General features: G+C 35.9%; 1 protein-coding gene across 2 annotated transcripts in view; it reads right to left on the reverse strand.

Annotated features, from left to right (window-relative positions):
* Window positions 1–14,662, reverse strand: part of MNAT1 (MNAT1 component of CDK activating kinase) — a 203,010-nt gene that overhangs the window by 83,001 nt on the left and 105,347 nt on the right. The window lies entirely within an intron of this gene.

The following is a 14,662-nucleotide window of genomic DNA, read 5'->3' on the forward strand; positions in this document are numbered from 1 at the left end:
TGAGCCCCTAATAAAATGTTAAAAAAGAAAAAAAAAAGAGTTGTATGAGCCCCTAATAAAATGATTTTTTTTAATTATCAAAGGTTCAAGGGGGAGAGTGGGGGAAGGAAGGAAAAGAATAAGGAGCTGATACCAAGGGCTCATGAAGAAAGGAAATGTTTTGAAAATGATGGCAACAAATGCACAAGTGTGTTTGACACAATGTATGTATGTATGTGATGAGTTGTACAAGCCCCAATAAAATGGTTAAAAAGGGCAGGGGGTATTTTGAACAATTTATATCCCTAACACTTTCCCCACTTCGTCTAGAGAAAACAAGTAAATGTTTGTGAGTCTGGACATACTTTTATTCATCCTGATAAGAAAAGGCATTCTTCCTTTAAATGTATAATCTTTCACAGAAAATACACAATTAATATCTTAAGTGTTTCATAGACATTAAATCTTTAAATAGCTATGAAATAGTAAGAACATTACTGGTCCATTTTAGTTATAATAGCAATCCAAACTAAATAAGCAACATAAAAATTGATCAGAACAACTATAAAACAAAGGTCAAATATGTAATAGATGCTTCAAGACCTGATCTTACACAGTTCTTACATTATGTCAACAGTGGTGAGCTTTTAAACTAGGGTCTCTAATTCATCCCAAAATACATGTGTCTTAATATTTCCAAATAGCAAAAGCTATTCTTAGTGAAGGCATAAAATAATAAAATGTAAAATAACATCTGCAGAACCCACAGATGAAATGTCAAGCAGGTTAACCTCCAAATAATTTAAAGCAGGTGTAAGCACAATCCCAGTACCCCTGTTGTGGGTCTTCCCACCACAATAGTTCTCCCACCTATGTCTCTTCCAGAAGAATGCAAGCATAAGTCCTCTCTATAATTCCTTATTCTCTTAAATTCTTCGTATTATATGTCTCCAGGAAAATACAGTTTTACAAATAGGACTATGAAGTCCAATTACTGAAATCCTACCTCTACCCTGATTTTTTTATAATCTTCAGTTTAACTATAAAATTGCTTTAAAGGTTTAACTAAAAATATATACTGTAGAACATAACAAAGTCAGATAGGCACAAAATGTTAGTAATTATTAATTCTATACCATCATCAGAAGGAAGGAGTATTTCATGCCATCTCTACCAATAGCCATTTACAATTAGTTCAAAATCATAACATATCAAAGATAATTTTTCAAAAGATATGATATAAAACATCTTCCTATAGAAACAATTCATAGGTTCCCAAACTTATTTGGCTTACCTCTCTTTTTCTGAAAAAGAAATTATTCAGTGCCCTCCTGGTAATTAATAGTTTGTATAATATACTCCATAATCCAGGCTAAAGTGCAGGTAGTTGCTTTTGCAACCCGCCTCCCCAAATTGCTCTAATGCTCCCCAGCTAGCAATATTGCCCACTTTGGGAAACACTGGTATATATGCTGATACAATCTCAGATTGGGAGCATCTAAATTACATTAATTATCTTAAATTTCGTTCAGGACCCTGAAAGCCACACTGGAAATAAAGAAAAGATGAGGTGCACCTACTACCTTTCCCAGACACTATTTGTTGCTAAAGATGAAGCTGTCTGCTCTAGGACAGATTGACAGTCTAGATACACCCTATTTAGTTAGGGACAGTAAAGGCTGGGAGCTTACTCGGTGTCAGTGGGCTTGGTGTGTGTGTGTGTGTGTGTTTGTTTGTTTGTTTGTGTGTTTGTCTAAGGCTATTAACACTGAATTCCTAATTGGAAACACCCAAATCTCTCTGGGTATGTGTTCACAAATCAACCATTTGCAATTCACCACAATAGAAACCGCCCTTCAGAGCAGCTGATATCAGTAAAGTGTAAACAGGGAGAAATTTACTTGCATAGTTTTGCTTAAACAAACACTTAGTGTCTAGTTTTTATTGTATTATTATGAGTTTCTAAAGGAAACATATCTTTGGGAGGGAGGGTTGGAGAGAGGAAGACACAAAACAGCAGTAGTTGCCTTTAAAGAGATGACCTAAAAAAGACCCACTTAACATTTTTTACCTTGCATATTTTTGAAACTTTATGCTAAATTTTTTTCATCTTCATACTTCTCTGTATTTATTTATTTTTTTTAAAAGAGAAGCAAACAGATTCTTTGAAAGCACTACACTCTTCACAGCAACTCTTAGAGTAGCTTCAGGAACTCAATAAGGACTGGGAAGGTTACAGAAATTATAGGTAATCCGGGTATTTATAAATAATAAGAATCAAGAAATATCAGAATTAGGATATTAAAGATAATCTCCAGTACTATTCACCGCTGGGTGTTTTTAATTACTGCTCCAATATGCGTGTCATTCTGCAAAGAAAGGCCAAAGCACCAAAATTGCCTGTACACGTATGTCTCAGGACTCAAATACAGACCCAAAGCCTTGGGTTCTCAGTGGTACAATTCTCACTTCCATGCAGGAGATCTGGGTTTAATTCACAGCCAATGAATCTCTAGTGCAACTACTACCCCTATGTTCAGCAGAAGCTTGTGCGTTGCTATGGTGGAGCTAGTTAACCAAAGCAAACTAGGAAAAAACGGTCTGAAAGTCTACTTCCAAAATAATCAGCCAATGGATCCGAATGGTCCAACCCCAGCTGATCAAAGGATGGCCAAGGACCAGGCAGCATTTTGTTCCCTCTTATTCCAACAGACCAAATTCCACATATCTATTAATGCAAACAGGAACAAGGTCAACAGTTCAAACCCACTGTGAGGAGAAAGACCAGGCTTTCTACTCTCATGAAGCTTCACCAGCCTTGGATAGCCACAAGGGAAGTGACTGTGTCCTACAGGTCTCTGTGAGTTGGAATTGGCTGCTTGGCAGTGAGTAGTAACACATACAACCACAGCATCAGTTTCACAAAAGTTGAACTACAATTTTGCTTTTCTTCAATAGTCCTTGTCTCATAAGGCTTTCAAGAATTAATAATTTTTGCATAAGAATACATTCTTGTTGAGAAAAGCGCATTGATATCAATATACATAGTAACAAAAATACATATTCCTAAATTCTTATGGCTGTTTCTGTAATTACATTATTTTAATCAAGAAAGCACCAAAGTGACTTTTATCTATGGCTTCATCCAAGGTTTTTATTTACTCAGCATTTTTGGTTTATGCTTCAGTAATTCCAATTGACAGGGAGAGCAGTGTTTTGTTTTTTCATGCATTCACCGACAATATCTGCTCAATAGAAATTCCCATCAAACGTGAACCCAGTAAAGAATTGCTTTTAGATTTTGTACTATCTACAAAGTATGATGATCCTTAAGGAAAGTCATTAATCCTTTTTAATGGACTGTGTTAATAGCTCCTAGTACAACATTCACGGGTACTGTTCTAAAATGCTTAGACTGCTCCAACTTTTGGCAGATTCTACTTCCAGTTTTAAAATTTACATTTGGAGTTAGTCATTTAATGACTTTCTTCATTATTGCTGCTGCTGTTTCATCTTTTCTTTATAATTAATCTATTGTGTTATCTATAGAAAAATAATAGGTTAATCTGGTGACAGTCTTTGTCATTGACAAATTATAGAAAGTCATTGCTAGAATTTTCTGAGTATATTTCATTATTTTATTCTTACAAATAACATAATGCAAGGTACATAAAAGTTGGGAAAATCCCATTCTCTTTTAATTCCATTTTTCCACAAAATTTTTAAAGCCTCCTGGTACTCCAAGAAGAAAAGAGGTTATTTGGTTATGGTCCCACAGGCATTACCTCAGTCAGAATTTAATCGAGCTCAGTCTAGTGCTAAAGCACTTGCCCCTTCTCTCGCTGCTATCCCGCCTGTCTTCTACAAAACGCGAGGGGGAAAGTGGCTGATCAGTGGCATGAAGATATGAGGAGTGATGCCTGTGTACACCCAGCAGAGAAAAGAAAGGCCTGCTGACACCGAATTGTGATAGAACTGTGATAGAATTGTGATAGAACTGATGACAACAATGAAAAAGAATGCAACATTATTTGCCATTTCAAGGATACAAGACCTTGTGTCAGAAATAGGCAACTGTATTCAATGATCTAGTTTCCAGAACTAAAATCAATAATATAACAATAAAAAGACAATTTTACAGAGCCCTATCAAAACCATTACTTCTCATTGGAGAAACTAAGCATGCACAAAGACAATGCATAAGCTCCTATTACTGATAACACAATTAGCTCAAGGTCTAATATTACTTTTCCAATCAAATTATTTTTCCTTCTTTTATTTCTATCTCCACCTCTATCCCACTTGGCATATTGACATTCCAATACAATAATAAAAAAATCAAAAGCTAAATCTGTTTTTGTTGAGTTGACTCCGATTTTTAAATTTAACTAAAGTTTAAAAAGCTATATACTCTCACTGACTTCAATTTTTCTATGCTTAGTAAACAAATCACTAAAAGAGATTAATAATATCCAGTGTTTTTACATAATCCTGAAGACCCTCGAAGAGATGGACTGCCACAGTGGCTATAATAATAGGCTCAGGCATAACGATTTTGAGGATGACGCTGGATTGTGCAGTGTTTTGTTTTGTGGTCCATAAGGTTGCTATGAGTTGAAACCAATTCAACAGCACCTAACAATATATTCACTAGTATAAAATGTTCTTCGATTATAAAGTATTAGTATTAGTACAGGTTATAGATATAATAGAAATCTAAGATTGGAGCAGGTCAACACACCTACTCCAGCGACTTTCGGCATATCAGAAAAAGTCCATTTCCGTGAATAGCTCTCACCTTTAGAGCAGAACAGAACCCTGAAGACTATGGCTATTCAGGAAGTTTTGAATAAATATCTGTCATTTATTTGCTTTCATTGCACCATTCAATATAAATATTTATGATCCTCAGAATATATTGTCAAGATGACTTGAAAGAAGGCACTGTTATTTATCTTATTAAAAAAACAAGCCCAGAAATGAAAAGTCCCAGTAAAATAATCTATAATTATATTTATATTATATGAATGATTTGCTGTTTCTCCAAAATAGCATGTAGGAAGTCAGCAATTCTCAAATGTGAAAAGTATTTCCATCTGCTTAACAAGAAATATATCCAAAACAAACAAAGCTTATGAAATTTTATTATTTTTATTTCTGTGCCATCTGTTTTTGTTCTTTTTTTCTCCCTTGGTCTCACTCACCTTCTTTCTTTCAATTGCCTCCTTATTGCTCACAGTAACACTTTCTGAGAGAATAAGGCAGCAAAATTAGATACCCAGTTGGGAACTCTAGCCCATACTACTTGACAATGACATACTCCAGAGCTTACTATTTATACACAGAATCTCTAAAAGAGACTAATATTATGTCTCAATGCATATACTAAATATTCTATGATATTTTTAAGCTGTCTCAAAGATGAGTATTCAATATTCATGAAAAGGAAGGCATACTAAATTAAAATGGTCCTCAAAAAAGTCAATACCTTTGATTACTATGTGTCTTATTTTTATACATGTGTTTTTATCTGACAGAAAAGTATATGTATAGAATTCTAGGAGGTAAGGATAAAATCTGAATGAAATACATAATGCAGCAATATATGAAATAAAATAGAAAACTAAAATAATATTACTATTTATCATCAACAAAAATACATAAGTAGCCCTTCCTAAAATAATATTATTGCATCATATAGGTCTATAAAATTTTGAGAACAATGACAATCATAGGATAATATGCACTTTATTCAATAATTATTTTTTAATCATAATGCTACTCTATAAAATTTTCTGTTAAAAATTACCTGTTTATGCCAAAGCCCAAAAAGGGTGATAAGCCTAGGGACATTTATGCCCTAATAAGGAACAAAATTAGGAAAGATAAAGTTGAAAATACTTGTCATTAACTGAAACTGAGGCCCTAACATGGAACAGTGAAGAAAATGAAGCGAATGCTTCCCTGGTTTCCATTCTTTGGTGTGGATAGTACTTGTTAGTCTATCTTCAAGTCTGAGAATTCTTTCTTCTGCTAACTTAGATCTATCATTGAGACCTGCAAATTTTCTTATTAACACCTTTGAAATATACATGACTGCTTAGACAAAAATTGCAGTATGAAATTGGTGCTGTTAATAACACAGGTAAATGTACTATATATTCCATTTACAGCTTTTAGATTAGGAAGGATAGATAAATTGGCCCGTATAGTTCCACAAAGGAAGTCTGGTAGCATAATGGTTCAGTACCTGGCTGCTAACCAAAATGCCAGTAATTTGAACCTACCACAACTCTTTAGGAGAAAATAATCCAGCAATCCCTCCCCACCCAAATGATTAAAATCCAAAGCTATCAAGTTAATTTCAACTCATCACAACCCTATAAGAAAGTAGAACTGTCCCTATGGGTTTCCAAGGCTGTATGTCTTGATGGGAGCAGAAAACTATTTTATCCCCCTGTGGTTGATGGGTTTGAACCACTGACCTTCAGGTTAGCAGCTCAACTTGTAACCCATTACATCATCAGAGCCCCTATTCCACAGAGCTACTCTAAAGATTACAATCTAGGAAATGCTATGAGGCTGTTCTACTTTGTCCCTGGAGCAGCAGTTCTCAACCTGTGGGTCGAGACAGGAGTTGCCCAATTCATAACAGTAGCAAAATTACAGTTATGAAGTAGCAACGAAAAACATGAGGAGCTGAATGAAAGGGTCACAGCATTAGGAAGGTTGAGAACCACTGCTCTAGAGACTTGTTCTACATCAGAACACTTAGTGGCACACAACAACAATATGGTGCCAAAGCTCCTTCATTTTATATGAATTGGCACAGTGTTAACTTTAAGAAATATGAGAAAGGTTAACAATGTGTAACTAAAAAGATAATAAAAGAAGTCATATAATTGAAACTAAAATGGAATTTTGAAAAATGTTGAATAAAAAGATAGGAAGGCAATAAATGAGGAATAAGGGGACAACAACAAATACTAAAAACCAAGCCATATCAATAATATCATAAAATGTCGATGAAATGAATTAAAAGCTAGAGATGAGTGGAATGCTTACAAAAGAATCATGCAAACATCTGTGTCCTGGGCCCTGAGAACAGAAAAACCAGACAGTGCCCTGCTACAATTACCAATTGCTCTAAAAAGAATCACATTACAAGGTCTTGGGTAGGGTAGGAGATAAACATGAAGTTAAATACAAAATAATTTTTTAAAAGACCTGGCTTGTGATTCTACAGATACCAATAAAACCCTCAAGACTGGTCTTTGGTCTTCCATTGGGTTTAGATCTGAACTCATTCCTGGGGCTCAGCTTTTAGCCAAACAGTAAACATATCTAAAAGAGGACTACTAATAACAACATTAATGTGCAAACATATTTAAATCATCAACCATTTGGAATCAAATGGAGACAGGAACACAAGGAGATAGGTGATGCTATATTAAGAGGATTGCAATGAATGAGATGAAAGTAAATGTGTTTGAATTGTTGAATGTTAAAAATGATGATCAGCTCTATGAACCTTCACCCAATTCACTACAAGAAATTTAAGGGTGTAGGTACACACACACACACACACACACACACACACACACACACACACACATGCTCATATAATCCAAGGGTTATGAATGATAAAATCCAAACCCAAAAGAGAGAATAGTATCAGAGTTTAAATTGTGAACACCTGGTTTGTGGAAGGATCTAATGACAGTGGGAGCCCAAATTCCATCTGCAGGATTCACACTGGATGAGGATGTGAACAGCCTTGTTATCATGGAGAGTGGATTGGGTTTTGTATTTTGTTCTCGATGTTTTTCTGTATGAAATCCAGGATGAATACAGCTATAGACACAGTGGCTACATTGATAGCTTCTCAGGGGTTATGGCAGGGGAGGTTGTGGAGAGATAGGAAGCTGATAACGATGAGTACAAGAAAGAAGGAGATGTTCTAAAATTGACTGTGGAGATGACTGTACAACTCTCTTTAATGTGACTGACCTATTACATTGCGTGACATGAGAAATATATACTAATAAAACTCTTAAAAAAGAAAAGAAAAAGAAATAGAAAAAAACAAACTCACTGCCATTGAATAGATGCTGACTCACAGTGACTCTAGAGTGCGACAAGGTAGAGCTGCCCCTGTGAGTTTCCAAGACTGTCACTCTTTACAGCAGTGGTTCTCAACCTTCCTAATGCCAAAACCCTTTAATACCGTTCCTCATGTTGTGGTGACCCCCAACCATAAAATTATTTTCATTGCTACTTCATAACTAATTTTGCTACCATTATGAATCGGGCGACCCCTGTGAAAGGGTCATTCAACACTCCCCCACCTCCCACCCAAAGGGGTCACGACCCACAGGTTGAGAACCACTACTTTACAGGAAGAGAAAGCTGTCTTTCTCCCATAGAGTGGCTGGTGGTTTTATACTGACCTTGCTGTTAGCAGCCAAGTGAGTATAAAAAATATTTAAAAGGAGTCCTAAAGGTATTTGAGAGTCTATAGGTAAAATATTTAGTATTTTAATGGTACAAAATAAATAGTTATAAATGACAAAGTCTATCTGCAATCAAAATTCACTAATTAGTTTTTACTTATTGAAGAAATGGTCTGGAAGCCACATCTGACCTTCTCTAGCTACAGAACAGAGAAGTAAAATCCAAGTCCACATCTGCCAAAGGCTGCTTCTAGCAAGGCAGAGGTCAGACATGCCTATACCCCCATGCTCCCATACCCTATTCGGATACCAACCATCCCTCCCAAGGCATTATATTTCTCTCCTAGGTTCAATGATCCATTTCAATGGACAAGAACTCAGACAATACTCATGATTAAGGGTTCATCAGGTGTTCCCAGTATAAATTCAAAATTAGACATTACTAGACTTTGAGCCTGAAAAGAACAAATAAGGCAAGACCCAGGCACAACAGACATGGCCTAATGTATAAGGGGAAATGCCCAAAATACATCAGCAAAACCAAGCTCATAAGTTAGAAGAGACATACTGATAAAGCAGATTTATAAACAGCAGAACACTGGACATTACTCTCTTAACTTGAAATTGTCAACACTTGCTTTTCCTGCACTTGGTGACTACTGAGTGCTGGGCCAAGAGGCATACCAGCAATGTTCCCTTGCTGAAAGCTCACAGCTTGAGGTAAACATGCTGGCTTCTCCATGCACTCAGAGACCAATGAAGTACATCTAAGACCAAAATGTATACCAGTAGCATACCCTCACTGAAGGAAGTGCTGCTGACCACAGCCCCCAAAACGAGTAACCTTCCTTGCCAAGACACTGATCTTCTTTGCAAGATGCTGACACAGCATCTCCCTTAGACTAGTAACAGAAGACTCTTTTGCTTGATAATTTGCTTATGAGATTTGAAAGTGTGACTCCCTCCTATGGGAGCTTAGTGGAGCTCCTCCAGTATGAGGTATTTCCAATAGTAGCCTGTGAAGAGTGGGAACAAAAGGTTTGTGTTTTCATCTTCACCTCTTTATACATGTATGACTACTGACTGCACTAAATAAAACACCAGCTTACAAAGGCAATTCAATGTCTCCTATGTATTTTATAGGATTTGCTTAAAATATCAGGGAAGCTAAGTTACAAAATATTAAGAATAGCAACCCTACATACCAAAAACAAAAAACCAAGCTCACTGTCATGGAGTCAATGTTGACTCACAGTGACCCTCTAGGACAGGGTAGAACTGCCCCCCTGTGAGTTTCTGAGACTGTAACTCTTTATGGGAGTAATAAGCCCTGTCTTTCCCCTGAGGAATGGCTGGTGATTTCAAACTCTGGGCCTTGTAGTTTGCAGGCCAATCCATAACCACTCAGGGATCAGAACTCCTAGAGAATCATTTATTCCATCTTAAACAGGACAAAGGTAAGATTAAGACAGAACATCAAGATGAGGTCATAATGACATGCATGGATTCAACATGACCAAATTATAAAGCATAGAAAGCAGGAAATTTATCACAAAACCATGATTAGTGGCAGATAACTGATCATAGTCACAGGTGAGGCTACAGACGTAGGAAAGGCACCACTACTATAAATTAGAAAAGTTTACAAATTGGTTCAGGGTTCTCTGACTACGATATAACTCATAACCATGCCCCTTTGGGTTTCTGAGCCTTTAAATCCGTGTTTGCAAGGGGAGTGATACCACCCCCTGGGGGCACTGGAGCAATCCAGAGGGCTGCAAAAGCAGATACCTACACTTCATCCTGGATCATGGGCTGTAGTACAAAAGTTTCTAATTGCCAAGGAAATGCTGAATAATTTTTTTCTTCTGAAAAGGGGGCAGTGGGCCAAGTAAGTATGGAAACCTATGCTTTATATCTCTATGGAAGCTGACAGCCTCATCTTTCTCCCATAGAACAGCTAATGGGCTCAAACTGCTGACCTTGTGGTTAGCAGCTCAATACATTGCCCACTATGCCAACAGGGCTCCTTAATGTCTAATACAGAAGTAGTTGGGTAAGTTACAATATAGAATACTGACTATTTAATATGGTATTTTCTTGTTTCAAATAGAATCTTTGATTATATTAATTTTCTGTAACTGTTTCCTAAATGATAAAGCACTATGCATGTTAACAAACAAATTAATGACTGGAAAGGAATAAGTAATAGGTGAAGCAAATAGCTAAATATGTATTTGTTACATTCAGAAAAACCAAATCATGTCACAAATGAACACTTCTGGCTCAACCACAGATTATCTGAATTAAAATTTTAAATTAACAGGGTTAAAACACACAAACTATTTTCCCCTTTGGCAATTGCATGGCATGCCCTCTCATATTCCTCCCCAATTACCAACCACAAAACCAAAAAAACGGTACTTAAAAACAGGTTATCATTGTCCTTCAGTTATTTACAGTTGACCTTGGTAGGAAGCAGAGTGAAGTTTAGAATGATAAGATATACAAAATACCATACACATACATGGTAAGAAGTGTGATTTACATTGAATATGATATGTCAGGGATTAACAGTATTCATTCATTAGTATATTATTCAGTCATAAGAAGGAATGAAGTTCTGATATTTGCTCATATGGATGAACCCTGAAAAGATTATGCTGTGAAAAAAATTAGTTATAAAAGGATAAATTACTCTACGAGTCAACGTACATGAAATATCTAGACTACACAAATTAAAAAAGAAAGCAGATCAAAGGTCACCAGAGGCAGAGGACAAAAGAAATGGAGAATTGTTGCTAAGTGGGTATTAAGTTTCAGTTCTGGATTATGTAAAAGTTTTAGAAATAGATAGTAATAAAGGTTGTACTACATTACAATGCAACTAATGCCAGCGAAGTGTGTACTTAGAGGGATTAATATAGACAATTTATATGCTATACAAAAGGATTCCAAAAAGTTAGTGGGAAAATGAAATTAAAAGATAATAAAATTTTTCCACAAGCTTTTTGAAGTTCCCTTGTATATATTCTACCACACACAACAATTTTAAGCTAAGCATATACCTAATATCTGACCCAGAAATTCTACTTCTAGATATTTACCCAAGCAAAAGAAAAGCCTAAGTTCCCACAAAACCTAGACATATATGTTTATAAATCATTTATTCATAAACATTAAAAACTGTAAACAAATCAAATGCCCCTAACCTGGTCAAAGGAACAAAAGTAATCTCTTGCCTTTTAAAACTGGAGTATTATCTCTCAATAGAAACACACTTTGATAACGCTTTACAACGTTCAGTCTTGCGTGCTTGTCATGCTCAATTTGCACCAGTAGATCCATTCATGAAGAGTGTACACATCGTGTGTCATCTGAGCACTAAACTTCATGCCTCATAGGTACTGATTTGAATGGTCTTTTCAATAACTCCTGTCACTCAATACTACATATCTTTAACACTATCTTTAAAACACAGGCATACAGTAATAAAAGTCAGCCAATTCTTCTATAAATTCTATCATATTCAGTTTAAAGATAGGAAGAACAAAATAGAATATTCCATTCTAATTCTACACATTCTTTCATAGCTTATTGAATGGTCTCAACAGCAAAGACATAAGCAATGTGCTTCTTGTTTATGAGTGACTCATTCTGTCTCTAAAATCTACTTCACTGCTGGCGCTATTTTCAAAACAAAACAAAAAAATATCTGACTTACATCAGAACTGCCTTATGATAGAGTAGCTGGAATGGAACCCCATCCTGAGTCCGGGATTACTCTATATCACATTTTGTTTATTCATTCATCTGTTGATGAACCCTTAGGTTGTTTCTACCTTTTGCTTGCTCTGAACATTGGTGTGCAAGTATGTTTCAGTCCCTCCTTTTCATTCTTTGAGGTATGTATGTACTGGGGATTGGAAAATCTGCGTCTTTTTGTAATTTTATCTTTGAGTATCCGCCCAATAGTTCTCCAGAGTGGCCACATCATTTTACATTGCTACCAGCAACTAAATGACAAGAATTCCAATGTCTCTATATCCTCACCCACACTTATTTTTTGTTTTTCTAGTAAAAGCCATCTTAGTGGTGATTTTTAAAGTTTTGATTTGTTTTACCTGTTTTGTAATAGTCTTCCTACAGCCCTAGCCTCTTGTGTAACTAAAAAAAATATGTTTATAACTATGTCTTGCTTTACCAACTTCCAAAAGGATCTCCTTGTTGGTGGGGGGTGGGGGTAGTTGATGACTTACTAATATGGAATAAATTAGTGTAGCTAAGGCTTTGAGACATTCATTCTCACATACTTGTAAATGCTTCATTTACAATAGTAGATACATTCTTGAAGTCTCTATACATCTCTCATATCAACTGATGACATTAAGAATCACAACCAGCACCATTTATTGAGAACGTATTATATGTGGGGGATTGTGCTGGGTACTTTGTTCGTACTTTTTAATTTGTAGGCCATCTGCAGTTTATGAGTGTCAGACTTACAGACCAATATTAACCAAACCAAAATATCTGCCACAGAGTGAATGCTGACTCATAGTGACTACCTGTTTATAGAGCAGAAAGCCCAGTCTTTCTCTTGAGGAGCTGCTGGTGGTTTTGACTTCCAACCATGCAGCTCAAAGTCCAACACATAACCACTACAGCACCAGGGTTCCTGTACAGACCAGTATTAATTGCCCTTTAATATTAGGTAAGTTTGTTCTCTCTTTAAAAAAACTAAATTGAATTCTACTTGCAGCGAATTCTTCATCACCATTGTACATGCAGCTTTTGAATCACTGAAAAGGCGTCTAGCTTTTTCTTACACTAAAAACTTTTTAAAAACCAAATGCATTGCCATTGATTCAATTTCAACTCATAGCAACCCTATGGGGTAGAGTAAACCTGCCCCTGTGGGTTTCTGAAACTTTAAATCTTTCAGAAGCAGAAAGTCTCATCTTTCCCTCCAACAGTGGCTGGTGGGTTTGAACTGCTAACTGTAGTGAACAGCTCACTAAGAGGTCCACTGCACCACCAGTTGTGCTCCTTTCCTAAAGTAAGGTTATCTCAGAACCATAAACACTTGGTTCCAATTTATTTCCAAAACCCACGTACAGACTTAAAAACATAGGTAGGAATTTATTTCATTCATAATCCAATAAGCTTATGAGATAGTTATCATTATTACCATTTTACAGATAAGGAGAAAAAATGTCTTAGAGAAGTTAAGTAATTTTCTCACGTCAAAGAGCTGTTTAAAACAGGTAGCTGTTTGGCTACCTTAATCATGACTTTATAATATCGTCACACTTTTTTTACTACTCTAAGGAGAGTATTGAAATATATATTTAAAGAGAATTACATATTTCAGAGTAGCTATACATTTAGAGTAGCTCGAAAGACCTGGAAAATAAATCTGACCAAAAAAATCCTATAAAATTTCCAAACATATCATTAGTTTAAAGGATCTTTCCTTTGAATGAATGGCTGAAATAAATACTTTGTTTAAATTCTCATTATTCTATCACTATTGTAGTATAGAAATTTAGAAAGCTAAAAATGGCCTGAATTGTAAAAAAGCAATATGAAAACAAAACAAAAGGTAATATGGACATAGACTAGAAACATATGGAAGGAAAGATAAAAGAGAGATATTGTGTTTTCTACTTTTTATCTGCACCCTTTAACTATTTCTCTAACAATAGTATTTTCATTTAAGAAACATTTTCCTACACTTCAAGTTTAAAACTCCATGTAGCATAAGAAAACACATACAAACACAACAGCACTTACAACAAAAAAGTCTTGTATACTTTGAACATGTCTTACTGATTGCTTTTCAGTTTCCTTTTACACTACACATATCGATAATCATAGCTATCTCACCCAGCTCACACACATTTTTTAAATAGCTGAAACTTCCAGGGTTATCTACGAAGGTACCCAAGGCAAAGAAGGAAGCCCTGCCCCTCCAAAAACGGAAGCCAAAGCAAAGGCGTTCAAGGCCAAGAAGACCATGATGGGAGTTGTCCATAGCCACACACAGCAACACCAACACCAACACCAACACCCTTCCACTACTCAAGATCCTGAGGTAACAAGGCAGCCAAAGGAGAAGCAAGCTTGACCACTGTGCCATTATCAAGTTCCCCTTAAACACAGAGTCTGCCATAAAGAAGAGTGAAGATAATAGCACACTGTGTTCATTATGGATGTCAAGGCGGACA

Source organism: Echinops telfairi, unplaced genomic scaffold (genome assembly GCF_000313985.2).
Source record: "Echinops telfairi isolate 266 unplaced genomic scaffold, ASM31398v2 ScPeMD7_18;HRSCAF=68, whole genome shotgun sequence".
NCBI lineage: Eukaryota > Metazoa > Chordata > Mammalia > Afrosoricida > Tenrecidae > Echinops > Echinops telfairi.